The sequence below is a fragment of the Acomys minous genome, assembly GCF_964271855.1.
Source record: "Acomys minous genome assembly, chromosome: 11".
Taxonomy (NCBI): Eukaryota; Metazoa; Chordata; class Mammalia; order Rodentia; family Muridae; genus Acomys; species Acomys minous.
Genome location: NC_140492.1, coordinates 68,546,573 through 68,563,111, shown reverse-complemented (window position 1 = coordinate 68,563,111; position 16,539 = coordinate 68,546,573). Strand labels below are relative to the sequence as shown.

The 16,539-nt window shown below is 46.9% G+C and overlaps 1 long non-coding RNA gene across 1 annotated transcript in view; it reads right to left on the bottom strand.

Moving 5' to 3' along the window:
• The window catches only part of LOC311609002, a 31,704-nt gene extending 16,060 nt beyond the window's left edge, over positions 1–15,644 (bottom strand). The window contains exon 1 of the long non-coding RNA XR_014783223.1: positions 15,554–15,644. This is a non-coding gene — a long non-coding RNA (uncharacterized lncRNA). The remainder of the gene's footprint in view (positions 1–15,553) is intronic.
• Between the last annotated feature and the right edge of the window lie 895 nt (positions 15,645–16,539).

The following is a 16,539-nucleotide window of genomic DNA, read 5'->3' as shown; positions in this document are numbered from 1 at the left end:
TCCTGTAGCTGTTTCCTCAAAATGGAAGCAATCTTTCCGGAAAGGAGGCACACTAAGACTCAGGAGGTAAAGCAAGGCCTAGGAAGTAGATAAAACTCAAGTCTCCGGCAAACTCCCGACAATGCAAATATCACAAGGCCTGTCCTCTAACAGTTGCCAGGAGATGGAGTTGCCCATAAGCTGTGCAGAGAGGTGGTGGTGGGGGTGGGGGTGGGGGTGGGGGTGGGGTATGTGGCTTTAAGGTGTCACATGCTGGAGGCGGAGTCGCACGCTAGAGTCATCTGTGCTCCTACAAGTAGCCACAATAAACTAACAGGTTCTCTTGTATGAAATATCTTCTTTCACTTGTCCTGGATGCCCCATTATGTAATGAAAGGACTTTTGTTCATGTCTCTTTAGGAAAACAAAACAAAGACAAAAACAAAAACAAAAAACCCAAACAAACAAAAAACAAAAAAACAAAAAACAAAAAAACAACCAACCAAGCAAAACAAACAAACAAAAACCCCACAACACTATGCTAGCTTACTTAGTAGCTGAGCCAGTTCCTTTGGATTCATCCACTCAGGCTGTCTCTGATGGATAGAACCTCCAGTTCCAGGCCATCCCAGGTCCATGCTGTCACACACAGCTCTACCCCAGCACAGGACCTAACAGACACCAACACTGGGCTATGTACTGTGGACTCACACCCCAGTACCACCTCTACGTACCTATTTCTAAGCCAGACCCTGAGGCCACAGAACAAAGGTCAACCCTTGTCTACAGAGCCTCCAGGCTTAACCCCATGGCTTTCGGTGTCAGCCAGAATCTATGGGCCCAGGTGCAATGACTGTACCAACACCAGCATCCTACCTCTACCTTAGCACAGCTACAGAGGTTTCACGGCAACTCGGCCTTGCATGTCTCAGTTGTGCTTGATCCAGGGTTCCTAAGGTGCTGAACACTCAATGGTGGCCAAAGGTCAACTTGGGACAACGGTTCTGACCTTATGCTTATATGCCAATGACAATTAAAGACACCTGTTTAGAGTGGGTGGGGCAAGACAAACTCTACTAAGGAGGATTAGACAAAAGCAAGAAACGTAGGAGAAAATATTGGAGATTATATCCAGAGATATAAATATTTGTTCAAGAAGGTAAAGCCCTCATCACCTGTAGCATGTGAATAAGAATGACCCCCCATAGGCTCTTGTATTTGAATGCTTAGTCATCAGAGAGTTGAACTACTTGAGAAGGATTAAGAGGTGTGTCTTTGTCAGAGTAGATATAGTCTTGTAAGAGGAGTGGGGTGGGCTTTGAGGTTTCAAAAGCTCAAGCCACGTCCAACCTCTCTCTCTCTCTCTCTCTCTCTCTCTCTCTCTCTCTCTCTCTTCCCCTCCCTCTCTCTTCTCCCTCCCCCACCCTCTCTCTCCCCTCTCTCTCCCCCGGGGCCCGCATATCTGGATGTAGACTCCTCAGCTACTTCTCTAGCGCTGTGTCTATCTATGGGCTACCATGCTCCCCACCAGGATAATAATGGACTGAACCTCTAAAACTGTAAGCCAACCTGAATCAAATGTTGTTGGCTCTGTTTCTTAACAATTAAACTTTATTATACAACCCAACTAGCTTACACAAGAAGGAAAAAAGGTTAAAGGGACAAAAGAGTGAACCTTCCGGTATCCGTTCCACAGGACGGGTCCTTAGGTGTCTCTCTGGCCCGCGTTCTGGTCCGGCCTGGTCGCTGCTCTCCACGCGCTCTCGCCCGGGCTGAACTTGTTGTTCTCTCCTCCCCACCTGCCTGAGTCACATGGAAAGGGTGGTCTCCTTCTCTCCTTGAGGGTCAATTAGGAAAACAATAGCCAAGGTGGGGTTCCCAGGTCCGCTTCCTGAATTCCAAGCCCAGGAAGGCTCCACTCAGTCTATCACAAGGTATTCATGGGGTGCCCCAAGGGTAAAGCCTGCCAAGACTACTTCCACCTGTGACAAAGCTTAATCTTTCCCACAAAATGTTTTCCCTTATAGGAGTTGCTGTGGTCATGGTGTCTCCTCACAGCAATAGAACAGTGACTAAGACAGCACTGATGAGAGGAGACACAAATGGGTTGCTGGGTAAAATGTTCCCAATGCTTTTTACATTTTTTATTGGTTTTTTGTAAACCTCAAATCCCACTCACCTCCCCCACCCCTTGTACCCACCCTCCACACTTACTGTCTCTTCCCAAAAAGGGGGGGCCAGGAACCTCTCTGTGGAAGCTGTAGTGTTTCAGTGTGCCCCACAGTATACTCTTTTGTTCACATTTCTTTGCTTGCCAATGTTCATTGCGATGACTCATTGGTCTGGTACGAGGCCTCTGGCTTCTGCTACTCTATCAGTACTGGAACCTCACTGGGACTCCTCTCGGATATCCTGTTGTTGCCTTTTGTCATGGAGACCCTGCAGTTTTGATCTATGGGACTAGGCCCTCACATACCCCAGCAGTTCATCAATGAGGTAGATGTTGGGATGGGCCAACTCAAAGCCTTGGATCTGGGGTCTGAGAAGTATCTGTCTGAACTGATGTGCCTGCCAGCTGTCCTGCTCCCACACCACCCCCATATCACTGGAGAGAGTTCTCCTAGCCTACTTATCCAATGCCACAGTCAGCACTGGGCAGAGCTAGCTCTCTCACTCTTATGCCCCGGGGCTGGCTCATCTGCATCTATGCCATCAGGGATATCTGTACTATGTGGCCCAGGCTAGGTTCAGGGCCTGCTCTTCCAAGTGCTGTAGCAGCAAAGGGAGGGGCCATCTCTCCTGCTCCCATGCCCTCAGGGCTGGCTAGGTCACAACCCCTGCAACCAGAACAAGTTCTATGGTGCTGCCTAGGGCAGGGCACAGGGCCCATTCTTCTATGTGTTGCAGCTGGTGAGGGACAGGGCCAGTTCTCCTAATCTATGATCCTGGGGCCAGCTCTCCCACCTGCCATAGGTAGCAAGGGATGAGGGAAGAGAGAAGGGCATCTGTCCCTTAGCTGCACCCATGTCATCAGAGTCAGCTCTACTGTGCTGCCCAGGCAACATGAAAGGCCTGTTCTCCCAAATACTGCAGTAGGAGAAGGGCAGGGACAGCTCTCCTGCTCTCATAACCTCAGGACCAGGTCTGTAGGTGGTGAGGAGAATGGTGGGGGGAGGGTATCACTCCCTTATCCATGCCACTGTACAAGAGATGAGTGATCGGGCCAGCTCTCCCGTGCTCAGACCCTTGTGCCAGCTCACCTGCAACTTCTGTAACCAGGGCCAGCTCTGCTATGCTTCCTGGGCTATGTGGGGAGCCAGCTCACCCAAGCTGCACAGCTGGCTAGGGGCTGGGTCAGCTCTCCTGTTCTCATACCCCCTGGGCTAGTTCTCCCATGAAGCCCAGGTAAGGGATGGGGCCAGTTCTGCACAGGCCTCATGGAAGACAGCCAGCCCAAAATCCCAGCATGAAAAGATTGGTTGTCTTTCTTTTTTTTGTTGTTGTTGCTAATGATAAAATACCCTGTAAAAACAACTCAAAGGAGGAAGGGTTTACAAGAGCTCATAGTTCATGAGTGTAGTATCTCATTGAGGCAGAGAGGTCAAGGTGGCAGATGCCTGAAGCAGCTGATCACTACACTCAAAAAGCCTCCTCCTTTTTATACAGTCTTGGACCAAAGTCCAGGAAAATAGCGTTACTGCTTCTAGTGTAAGCCTTTCCATCTTAATTAGCCTACCCAACATAATCCTGTCAGGCCTTTCCAGAGGCTAAATTATCTCTCACAGGATAGGCTTGTTTTCTATGTGCCTCCAGATCTGATCTGGCTGGATTGACAATCAATGCTATCACACAGCTGGAGCGCTTTCTCAGGCAACATCAATCTCGAAAGACTGGAATTAAGTCCTTATTTCAAGTTGATGCAATTATGGGAGCAACCAGCACCAAGTAAAGTACCAGTAACCTAAAGAAACAGAGAAGTATGACCTGTCTGACAAAGAATTTTTAAAAATTGTTTTAAGGAAGTTTAGCAAACCTCAAGAAAATATGGACAACTCAAAGAAATTACAAAAACAAAAGGGACCAAAAGGTAGCCTGCATTTGCTACTTGTGGTTTCCTTTTTCCTCCATCCTTCTCCACTTTTTTCTTTCCTCCCTTTAACCTCCTAAAACTAGATAGAAGAGAAAAAAGGATAGAGAGGGAAGGGGATGTTGTTATCATTAGACAATTCCTGCTCATTAGGGGCATCTAGTTCCTTATGGCAAGTTTGATCTTTGCCTTTAGGATACATAATTTTTTCTTCTTGTTTCTTCTTTTCACACAACTACTTAACAAACCATAACCAACAACAACCAACCAATCAGCAAACCCTGTTGGGGATATAGCATTTGTATATCCTCTGAAAAGTTCCAGAATTCACACACTTGCAGAAACTATCTGCAGTTGGCAAAATTACTTCCCTGCTAGACCACAAGGCAAATCATATTCATCTTCTGTGAAGCAGCCCCATAGCCCCACAACTGGAATTAAAACAAAACATATTCCTACAAAATTTTCGTGTTTTTAAAAGAAGCCAAAATTACAAAATTTTCACTATGCAAAAATGACATTCAACAGAAAGATTAAATTATACACATATCTGCCAGTGCAGCTGGAATCCATGTAGGACTGACCTAGTCTGGACCTAAAGAGAGACATACTTTGATAAAGAGGAAAACCTCAGGCCCATCAAATTTAAAATGAACATCTGAGATAAAAGTCATGGCTACCTGAGAAAGTAATAAAACAGGATTGTTTTCTTGATGCTTTCCATAATTAGATACACACATACCCCCTCCTGTACCAAGTTGTGTTTTTCGCCATTGAAAAGAAAATTTACATATAAAATAAATTTCCTATCTTTTGAGTCTAAAATAATGTTACTTTCAAGGCAGGGAGTTGAAAATGTTAAAGTAAATGGTAATGCTGCTGTGTAATGTAAAACACTTTGTAGTACCAGGCTTTTTGTGGGCACTACTCCAGTCAGACTTGGAGCTGTAGATTTAGAGACATATGGAGTTCAGCCTCAGATAAAAGCAAGTGTGTGTCTTTGCCCTGTGATGTCAGCTGGAAACTTCACTGACTTACTTTAACCTGTGAACATCCACTAGCATCGTTCATGACTTTCTTCTGTCCTAAGCTCCATGGTCACGACTGCCACTACTAACGGTGGTAATGGCTGTCTCTTAGAAAACTAAAGAACTGGCTAATCATCCAGCATTAAAACATTGCTTTAAGTCAAGTATATCCTTTCAGGAAACCACTACTACATTCCTCAAAAGGAAGCTTTAATTAATTTCTTCTCTGTTGTTTTATATAATAGGCTCTCAAATTCGATGACTTTAAAAATCATAAGGCCCCTATTGTGTGTCTAAAGTCAGTTCAGTTCTGTGGCCGGTTGACTTTCTCCATCCCAGCTCACTAAGGTCTATTCCCACGTTCTTCTGGGAAGACCTCAGGACTTCTTATTGTCTTTTCTCTCTATGCTCTCTAACTGAGCATTTCCAAACGAGGGTGCTGATTTGGCTAACGTTTACACATGACTATCGGGTATCAAATGGCAAGAAGGGTTAGGAGACTAGAGTTAGTTTCATTTCAGTTGCTGTGCTAAAACACTCTGACAAAAGACACTCACAGAAGAGTTTATTTTGGTCCCTGGTTCCATCAGGAACACAACCCATCTTGGATAGATTGGAAGATGTGGCATCTGAGAAAACAGAAAGCTCTCTAGCTATGCTCTTCCTAGTGACCTATTTCCTCCAGCAAGGTTCTGCCTCCCAAAGGTTCCCTGACTTCCTGAAGACACCAGCTAAGGACCCAGTGTTCTAACACATGAGCCTATGCACATTTCACAGTCAAAGCACCACAGAACATTACCTTAACTAAGACACTCACAACAAGCAACTGTCCTCGCAAGTGAACAGTGCCATTACGGATGCTCACCCATGCCCAACTGGAGAGTGGGCAATCAAATCCTGGGCTTTACAGCTCCTTGCTCCACATCCAGCTGTAGGATATCTTTATCATCCTACCTGGTACCTGCCTCTGTGACTTTGGCATGCACACATCTTAGACTGGCTCACATGGTATGGAATTCCCCATTTCCCGAAACATCTACGGGTTAAGAATCCCTTTGGTTTTGGAACTGAAGGATCTGCCTCACCCTTCACGACCTCTAATGATCTATCCTTGTTGGTCATCACTCCTAATGAATCATAAGGTCTGTTTTCCATTATCCCTTATTGTTCCAGAGTTAGACAGTTAGTCAGACCTATACCTAGAGCACAGCTCTTACACGCTTATGGCATTTTATTATGAAGAAGACAGAGTTGAAGGACAAACTTCAGGTTTCCAGGCAGGTGACATACAACAGTTCAGTGGGAGCAGTAGAAACTGTGTTACTGGGAATGCATAAACTATTTTTGTCTCAACTCTTGTATGTTGAAGGCCGGGGAAGACTGGGAAGGTTTGAGTAGAGCTGGCAATTAATCACTCAACAGACTTTTCTCTGAGGGTACAAAACTTAATTATCTGGGGCCGGTGAGAAAGAAAACAGAAAAGAGGGAAGACTCACATATTTGTATACACACACACACACACACACACACACACACACACACACACTTGATGGATGAAACAATGCAGGTTCAACAACTTCACACATACACACATATACATGCATACAGACAGATAATCATACAGAAATGTAGACATATACACATTTACACATTAGGTGGATGGAGCAAAGCTCCAACTACCTTATATATACATATACACACACATATACCAGGTATATGGAGCAAGGCAAGATATAACAACTTCATACATATATACATATACATTCTTACATAATACATATATACACGCAGACAGACAGACATATATTTGGTAGATGGAGCAAGGTTCTGATGAGCTGGCTCTAAGAAAATCTAACAACTTTATTTGGTGGAAGGTTGGAGCAAAGCCCAACAACTTTACACACATACACATATACATACAAATGCTGGGGTGGATAGAGCAAAGCAGGCTCCAACAAATAAGTTCTAACAATCCTCAACAACTTCACACATACACACACATATACACATATACACATACATACATAAAAACAGGCAGGCAGACAGACAGACATACACACATTCATACACTGGGTAGATTGAGCAAACTCTAAAGAGTGAGCTTCAATGAGCAGGCTCCAAAAGGCTCTAATGCCTGTTTACTTTTGTCCTAGGCTTATATACCCTCTAAATCAAAGCTCTCTCCTCTGTATCAGAAGAAAACTTACCTCATTTTATACATTCAGTGTTAAGTTCAAAGCAATAGCTCTTCTTGTCATGGATTAACAAGTTTTGAAGAATTATAACAGGATAACTGTTTACATGTCTTACCATTAAGACATAAACCTGACTAAACATTTCTTTATCTATCTCTTAGTACCTTCCATAAGTTCATTATAAGTTCAAACCAATAGTTTTTTTTTACATCCTGGGTTAACAAGATTTTTTTTAAGACCAAGAAATAACTGGCCTATCTTACATCTTATTTTTGAAGTCTTGTATAGTTAGATTAGCTACTCGTCCATGCTTATGACCCCTTTTTTTTATCATGGTGCACACTGAGATTTGTGACCTCATCCATGGATCTAACCTAGAATGAATGTTTTCCTAGATTGTACATTTATTCTAAGCCTGTTCTTCCTAGTATAATTTACATGCTTATGACACAGAAGGCTCACAGAACTTGCTATGCCGCTTTTGATATTCTGTAGGAGGGCTTAAAATTACTTGAATCAAATCAGGAATTCTATAAAATCATTATCTGGAATTATAAAATCATAAATTCTTCTAAGCAGCATTATTTCATGAAAGTTCATCTTCTTATTGATCTGCAGGAAATTTGTCCAAATGAGTGGGCTATCATCCAGGAAACCAGCACACCAGACTATAGGCAGTGAGGGTCTCCCCATGCCAGACTTGAAGAGTATAGCAGTTGGCAAGCATGGGAAGGCACATAAGCAGCAAGAAGCATTCCAGAGATAAAGGCCCTGAGGCCATGCCTCTCCAAGGTACACCCACCATAACCACACAAAACAGCAGGCTATCGCCAGGAAGCTCATTTGCTCACTGCAGTTCTTTCTTCATGGCCTGTTATACTTAATCGATAACAGCCTGCTCTCCATAGAGACAGAGGAAGGGCAGAAAGTCCAGCCTCTTCTCTCTGTATGGTTTAATCAATTAATTAATTAGAGGGTTGTACAGCTTTATTTACATGACTTAACCACTAGGCTTAACTTCAATGGGCAGAAGAGTTGCCTGGAAAGTCAAGTACGGGTTTGTGGGTCTGCTCTGGAGATTCCAAGATGAAACCTGATTTAACTAACCTGCCATCTGGAGAAAAATGGTGTGGAGGAGTTGAGCACTGGGATGGCTCCTAAGGCTTGGGATTTGGACCTCGCTAGGTAAGTCCATGGTGACACTCGGACAGACCTAGTATTTCCCCCACATAACCTCAGGGAGCAGTATGGGATAATGCCACTGGGCCCTCCAGTTCTGACATCCCAGACTTGTGCCATTTGACAGCTGTCATATATTCAATCTCTTGAATTCTTGGGTGAGCAGAAAGACACAGAGAGGCCTGTGCTCTGGCCACACTTATCCACCTGCGTGTGTTTTTCAGGCCAATGCTCTCCTAAGGCTGAGTCCCTGGCCTAGTTAGAGCACTTCATGACAGCCTGTGGTTTCTCATCGGCTGCAAATGTTGATACTGGGCACCACCGGGATCTACATGGGTGGATCAGGTACTTCAGTCACAACTGTTTGAATTCTCTGTCCATCATTGACATGTCTGATCTCTGAGGCTGTCCTTTTACATGCTGGAGAAAAGATCAGCCCACAGACATAAAACAAGTGACCCTTCAAGGGGTAAGAAAAGAAAGGGGATCCAGCTCCCATTGGAAAAATGAAACAGATTTGCCTTCCCTCTTGAGGTCCCTTAGGGGTTGGACCTGAGGTCTACTGTCAGTTCTGTCACTTTGTACCCTGGGGAAGTCCAGACTTAACTTCCTTGGGCCTCTGTAGAGTTTCTTAGTCTGAAAAGAACTAAGTGAAGCTTACTTGCAGGACTACGTTGAGAATTGAAGCTGACTACAGACATGAAAGCATGGGCAAGGCACTTAGAATGAGGTAGTAATCCCCCATCCTTCCCTCTGCCTCCAACCCTCTCTTATGTGGCTTCTGCTGGTGGGGGAAGGGGGTGGGGGGTAGGGGGTGGGGGGAGGGGGAGGTGGGGTGGTGGTGGTGGTGGTGGTGGTGGTGGTGGTGGTGTTGGGGTTGGGGTAGAGGGGGAGGGTGAGTAGCTGCAGCCTTAGGAATTATGCAGCTAGAAGGACTGGAGGAGGAGTGAATTCCTCTCTTCAGTGTTACTGAAAAATACTGAAAAGAAGCATTTATATCAAAAGCAACTCCGGGGAAACAAAGGGAAGTGAACAAAGGAAAAAATAAATAAATCCGTAAAGTGAAATGCAGATTACAGCTCCTGCATGGGCCTTTGTCAAACCTCCCACAGTTTTCAGGGACAATGGTGCCAACTGGCTGTCCCCAGTGCAAGCCTCAACCCTCCTGCAGGCCTCTAGGCTGTTTTCTTAGCCTAAGGAGGGCGAGCCGCTCATGAGCTGAAGGCGCAAAGCACTCTAACTTTATTGGTAAGCATTGTATCTCCCCCAAAATTCTCATCTAATGCTTCCTTACCCCTTTCTTCCCACATGCCTAACCAGGCGTGGTCCCTACAAAGCGTGGTACATGCTCCTACCTGTCATGTGACACAGGCCCCCCCCACCCCCCCACCCCCTGCAAGAGATTGATTTCCGCTAAAGTGGGCGGGCTTGGACAAACAGAAGAGGCTAGCATCCCCTGCCTGCTGCATTATAATGTGCGGTGTGAGAAGCTCTTGTCTGTGCGTGGGGCTCTTGAGGGGTGGGCAGAGAACAAAAACAGTGAGACCCAATCCTGGGACTCCACAGATCACCACCACCGCCCCATACCTAGCCCTTCAGGGTTGGGACTTTAGAGGACAGGTCTTGTACTACTGCCACCTTGAGGGGAGAGCCGAATAAAACAGGTTCTACTTGAATTTCAGACAAACCAAAGAGAGCTTCAATGCACAGCTCTCTAGGACTGGAGAAAGCACAGCGTCCTCAACTTCCCAAGGCTTCCAGATGAGTTGGACAAAGGCAGTATCAAAATCTAAGTCGCCTTTGCCAACACAGCTTTAGGCATGATGAGAGAAGCCCTGCCAGTGAGTTCTTTGGTGGTGAGCCAGGGTAGGGTCCCAAACAGGCCTTGAACTTGAAAACCTTTTTACCTCCTGAATTCTGGGGCTATGGGTGTGTGGCACCCCTCCTTACCCCAGGGGTGATTAAAGAAGCTGTCGGTGTTTAGAAGGGCAAAGAGCCTTTGGAAGATCCTGGGGTCTACATGTGTAGGCCCATCTGTGGGAGGGGAATTTGTCCTAATTCTGACAGGAATAAGATCCAGGATGCCAGCAGCACAGAGAGAATTTGCGTTGTCTAGGCTGGCTAGCTCAGAGCAAGCACGGTGTTGAAGATCTGGAAGATCCACAGAGCGTGTGCAGTGTGCTGGTGAGCCTCGCACTAGGCACGGAGTGATAAAAGGGTCTCGTGACTTGCTTGCAAACGTGAGGTGGTGACAGGCAGACTTCCAACCAGAGGGAACCATCTTTGAACTTTCCTCATTTGTCCTGAGTGGATCTACTTCTTAGCTTCTAAGTTTCTCCTTCTGGTCAGTGGCTGACTGGGTGCCCTGCATGGACTCTTTATGGATAGGGACTGTGCTGGTGGAGCCCATTGAGTGCAGCCATGTGATCCAACACATGATAGAGACTGGTTTATTCTGCCAGAATGAGTAAGAGGTCTTTCTCCATCATCGTCGTCATCGTCATCATCATCATCATCATCATCATCATCATCATCATCATCATCATCTTAAATCAGGCCCTGGCCCAGTGGGTCCAGCCTCCCCCACACTCATCTTGCCTGTATGCACATTATTTATGAATTCCCTGCTGGAAATCCCTACTGTATATAATAGGAGTCCTATGAGGGGCCACCCCAGATGGCGGCACCTTCATTCTCTTTGTGGGCCATCACTGCTTGTCCTTGGCTCTTGGTGGAGACTTACCATCTTACAACGTAGAAAACAGGTCCCAAGCACAACCTGTCAAGTGCTTCCGTATCTGTCCCTTGTCACCAACAAGAAGACCTCTTGCGTCAACGTGTTTTAGAGCAGACATGGGGAGAGCCAGTCTGTTTCTGAGCGGGAAACATGAAAACGCAGCAACAACCAGGGGCAAACAAACATGGCTTGTGCTGGGCATGTCATATCTTTCTGTCCTCACCAAAAGTGCTTTTCTGAGCTTTGTGGCCATGGCAATTTGGACCTGGAAAAGGATGTAAAGACTGAATTTGTTTTGTTTAGAGCTCAATTTGCTTGGTCCCTTTCTTTGCTATGCTGGAAGGGATCATTAAGTTTTCCCTGGGATGCGAATAAAACATCTGCCCACACAGGAGGAATGGTGATAAGATGGCTTTATCTGAATGCCAACCCTGCCTTCAAAGAATCATCTTTCTTTCTCCCTCTCCTCCTCTGATTTCCCTCCACATTTCGACGGAATCTTGCTTGCAGCCCAAGCTGGCCTTGAACTCACAATCCTTCTCCAGTCTTCCAGGAGATGGGATTACATGCTGAGACACGCTTGGCCTCGAGTTGAGGGAGAGCTTCGTTGCATTTGCCACCGCCGAACCACAGCTCTTGGCCGGGCTGTGTCTCTGTTCTCATTCAACCTCAGCTATGAGGGAACTACTGGAGGAAATCCAAATCAACAGGGGGCATGCGCCCTCTGCCTACAGCTGATGCAAACCCGGGCGAGGTGCCTCAGACTTGCCATGGCCAGCCGAAGACGACCTGAGAGTTTAAGTGGCCTAAGAAGTAACAAGGCGATGCGACCTCCAATGAGGTTCGTTCAATCTGGGCATTTCCTCCAACACTGTCAGGGATACTGACAACTTTCTCTGCCCACTCCGACCCCGAGACACTCCAGCATCAAAAGAGAGAGGAAAATCAGGACCTGAGAAAGAAGAGCCTTGTGGAGTGGACGATAGAAACGGGGAGCAATCTCTGTCACATCTGATGCAGACCGGAACTTTCTTGCCTCGGGAACATAACTAAAAATCAATGGTGACAAGTTTCAGAGTAGCAGCTTTGGCTCAGAATGGGGCAAATGTTCTAGGCAGGGAAATACAGCACAAAGGGGGTTACTTACAGGAGGCTGAGAGGGTAAGGGACAAGAGCCTAGTTGTAGGGTCAGTTGTCGCACTGTGGCAAGTCACAGAGACTTTGTCCACCATTAAAGGGAACAAAGAGATAGCTCCAGCCTGCAGCGCTTCCTAAGGACCAGCAGATTCACATTCGTACCGGGCACTGAGCGGAGTCTGATGTGGGTTTATGCTGGATATTAACTCGGCTTCTGTTTGTGAGGCAGTGGAGCCCCTAATGCCCAAAGAGGTGGAACCTGGGATGTGTGACAGGTGTCAGTGATACCAGAAGCAATTCCCGTACTGGTTGTAAAAACGGCACCAGGCATGGGCGTTGGGCGCAGATGGCTCTGGTTTCGCATCACAGAGCTACCACAGTGACCTCGAGTACGGCACACACGCCAGAGTCCCCATTTTCACAGATGAGTCAGGGGCTCCCTTTCACTCCACAGAACGGCCATAAGAACTCCACAATTGCATGTACAGAACCTAGCTATATTATCTGTGTGCGTTTCGTGTTTTTGAAATCTCAAGAGGCAAAATACAGCATCTGTGGACTGGTCGCCCACACACATGATTCCTGGCTCATTAGTGGGCAGAGTGGGTGCATCACTCCCCGCCCGCCTCCCTCGGTACCCCGCAGCTCCCTGGATACCAGAGCTGGGCCTTGCAGCTTTCTGGCTGGTCTTTTTGTCCTTTCACGACGAGTGCCAGCTCCTTTCTGGATGCTTTTGTGTGACTCACCCTTCTTTCCAATTAACTGTGATGTTCCGCTGGAGGCTTCCATTATAGACGATGAGAACAGCCACTTTGGCCTAAGTGGGGTCTGGCAGGCTGGATAGCGTGACCTTGAGAGCTACTACCAATGAGACAGAAAATGAGCCCCATGCCAGGCCGTCTTCCTCCCTGTGCCCAGCTTTGTCCCTGACAAATATGCCCAGCAAGGCATATTCAGTCCCAAGAGCCAGGCGTGTGCATTCACACCCACTCTCTGGCATCTGGGTGACTGGCAGGAGCCAGGAAGCTAGGCTGGTGAGAGCGGCTGGCAAGAAAACATGCTGTTTCCTATCTCGGAGCCCATACTCCTTTTAATTCAGAATGCTTTAATTGTACACCTACTCCGTGCCAGGCACACTGGGGGATCAACCGGATTTGAAGCAGTCCTTGATCCTTAGGCGTGCGGAGCTCAACAGCAAGTGTCGGGAGATCCCTGAACAGTCCCTGACTCCATTAGGGCACCGAGCAACTGTCATGGCAACAAAGGGAAGAGGCAACCCAACAAGATAGGGCAAGAGCAAATTTTGCCGACGCCCGTTGAGCTCCGTCAGAACTCTCTGAGGTGTCCAATCAGTACTCCCGCTTCGCAGGTGACGAGAGTGGGGTTCTCAAAAGTTAAATAACTTAACCTAAGTTCTGTTGACAGAGCAGAGAGTATCGGGGAAGATTTCCAGTCCCCAAACAAGGTGTTTGTGGGGTTCTCCCCCACCTCAAGGAAGTCCGGCTTCCTGTTTCCTGGAGGCGGCTGAATTTGCTTGGACCTGAAATAAAGTCGGAATTTTGCCTAGCAGCTCTGAGATGGGGGTTTCCTCCTTGCTTCTGGGCAGCTACAAACTGCCTACTACATAATGAAACCAATGCCTTTTTGGCTCTGTCTGACGAAACTGGTAAAGTCAGACTGCATATTGGAAGGGGCCGCCTATGCTGCTTGCTCTCCCACCTACCCCTGAGCTCTAACCTTAAAAAAAAAAAAAAAAAAAAGCTTTGTTTTCAACCCGTCATATTGCCTGTCCTTTGAAACCACACACCCAGATTCAATTAGCACCTGCTAAGGGACATTACTCAGTGATGCACCATTGAGGACCCGTGGGCTCTGCTGTGCTAAGCACACACTCATCCCTATGTTTCCTCAAGGCGAGTGTGTCCTCAGCTGTGAGGTTTTGGATTATCAGTCCTGGAAGATGATCAAGTGCTGTGAGACAAACAAATTCAAGGACCTCTTCTTACAGACCTCCGCAGAGAAGTTCGGAGAAGGGAAGGGGATGACGTTGGGAGAGTGGAGCCAAGATGGGATTTTGTGTCCTCCATGCTCCGCAGCTACTGGGAGAGCCAGACCCAGATTTGCTGACCATGACCTCTGTAGACATTCATCTAGGTGTTGTGGCCTCTCACGGCCATCCTCGTCACTGCCCCAGCAAGAGGGTCCAGCACCTCATGTTCCATTGGGAACCTGGGTAAACTGAGGAGTCAGGAAAAATGCCCAGGGTCACAGAAGCAACGTAGCCAGGATGAGAACATGCTCCTCCCTGTCTCTAAAATCCCACTCCAAAGTGGAAAAAGGCAGGCAGTTTCCTTCCACTTTCTTTATGGCTTACAAAATCTCCTTTGGGGACTTGGTGTAGATCCTGGAGGTCTAGGACTCTTCAGCTCACAGGGACGTAGCATGGAACACTTCCAGAGAGGTGTCCTGAAACAGTGGCAACCCTGGATGAGGACAGAGTGACATACAGAAGGCTGGGGAGAGGGGACCGCCATCCCTGGCTTCAGTCCTGGGTGACTCCATCAGTGCACAGAATAAAATTCATGTCTTTTGCACCTCCATAAAATTGTGTATCTTCCTTTAAGAAATGTTACAGTCAGCCCCCAGAAGACTCTGGTTTATCCAGGTGACACCGGGCCATCCTGGACCATTTCCCTGGACAGTCCAGAAAGCTGTCATTGGATCCCCAAGAATGAGAAGACAACCCTCCCCACCCCCCACCCAGCCCTCTCACTAAGACGTCTCTGTTCTTACAAGTGACTCTTTATCCCCCTTGTCTGCTCTAAACTAACGTTCCACACGTGCTCATGAATTCTGGAAGCCCCTCAACACTGCGACATGGCCCTACTTGCTCCAGGTAGCAAAGCTACACATTTCTCATGCTACAGTTCTTCAGGTCTGCGAGCCTACTTCACATCCCAGACAGTGATGTCCCCTCCTTGCTTTGTGTCCCCACTGTCTGCATGTCTACATTATTCCCAGTATAAGCACCAGTTGCCACTTGTCACCATTTAGATAGCACTGAGCATGTGCCAAGTACCATTCTTAGAATTGCTTGTGTATACACACACACATGTGCACACTTATCTGGTCCTCACCATCCTCTGAGATGGTGTTGCTTTCGTCTCTACATTACAGAGATGGAATAAGACCTGGGGGTAGGGAAAACCACTTACCTGATATCGCTGGCAGAACCATAAAATGAGTTTCTTCATCCGTCATTCCACCCCACAAGTCACATCTCGTTTTACGTGTTAGTTTCTCAGGCTGCTATCTTAGTACTACAGCTTTCTGTGCCTGGCCCAGTAGCTCAACTACTATAGGGTCTTGGGACAAACTGCTGACTGGACATCACCGTGTCTGATCTCACAGTGTGTGCATTCCCACGGCTCCTGCGCATCTTCACGACACACAACGGTGTCCTAAGCCCTGTTCATGACCCCACCTGTACTGCTTGTTTGGAGCTTAGTGCTTCATCCTGTGGGACTCAGACAGTGGTGTAGGTATAAACAAGCATGCGCCCCATTTCTGAGTTGGTCTTTCTTCGCCTTTCAAAGGTGCTAGGTACATGTGTATACAGTACAAATGTTTAGGTGGCTGCAGCAGGTTGGGTACTGTTCTGGGGGCTGAACGCACAGGAAAGCAACAAGAAACACAAGAAAAAGTCTTCAACATTATGGCAACTGTATTAGTTGCTGTTGCTGCTGCTGCTGCTGTGGTAAGACCACATGACCAAGGCTGCTTATAGGAGAAAGGTTTATTTGAGTAACGATTCCAGAAGAGTAACCACAGTCCATCAAGACAGGGAGGCCTGGCAGCAAGTGGCAGGCACGGTGGCAGGATCATAAATCTGAGAGAACACACGCTCATCTGCAAGCAGAAAGAGTGAGCTGGGAGTCTTTAGACTCTCAAAGCCCAGCCCTTGTGACAATACTTTTTAACTCTCCTCATAGCACCACCAATTGGGAACCATGCATTCAAATGCACAAGCCTATTGAGGACATTTTCCTTTCAGACCACCACAACAATTATATACAGGAACTGTGCCATCCTTTTCCTGGGGAGAGATGACTAAATATCTACTCAGCCCAGATAAGGCAAAGTAAAGATGACATTCAAGTCCAACTTGGCGATCCAATGAATTATATCGGTGTTACT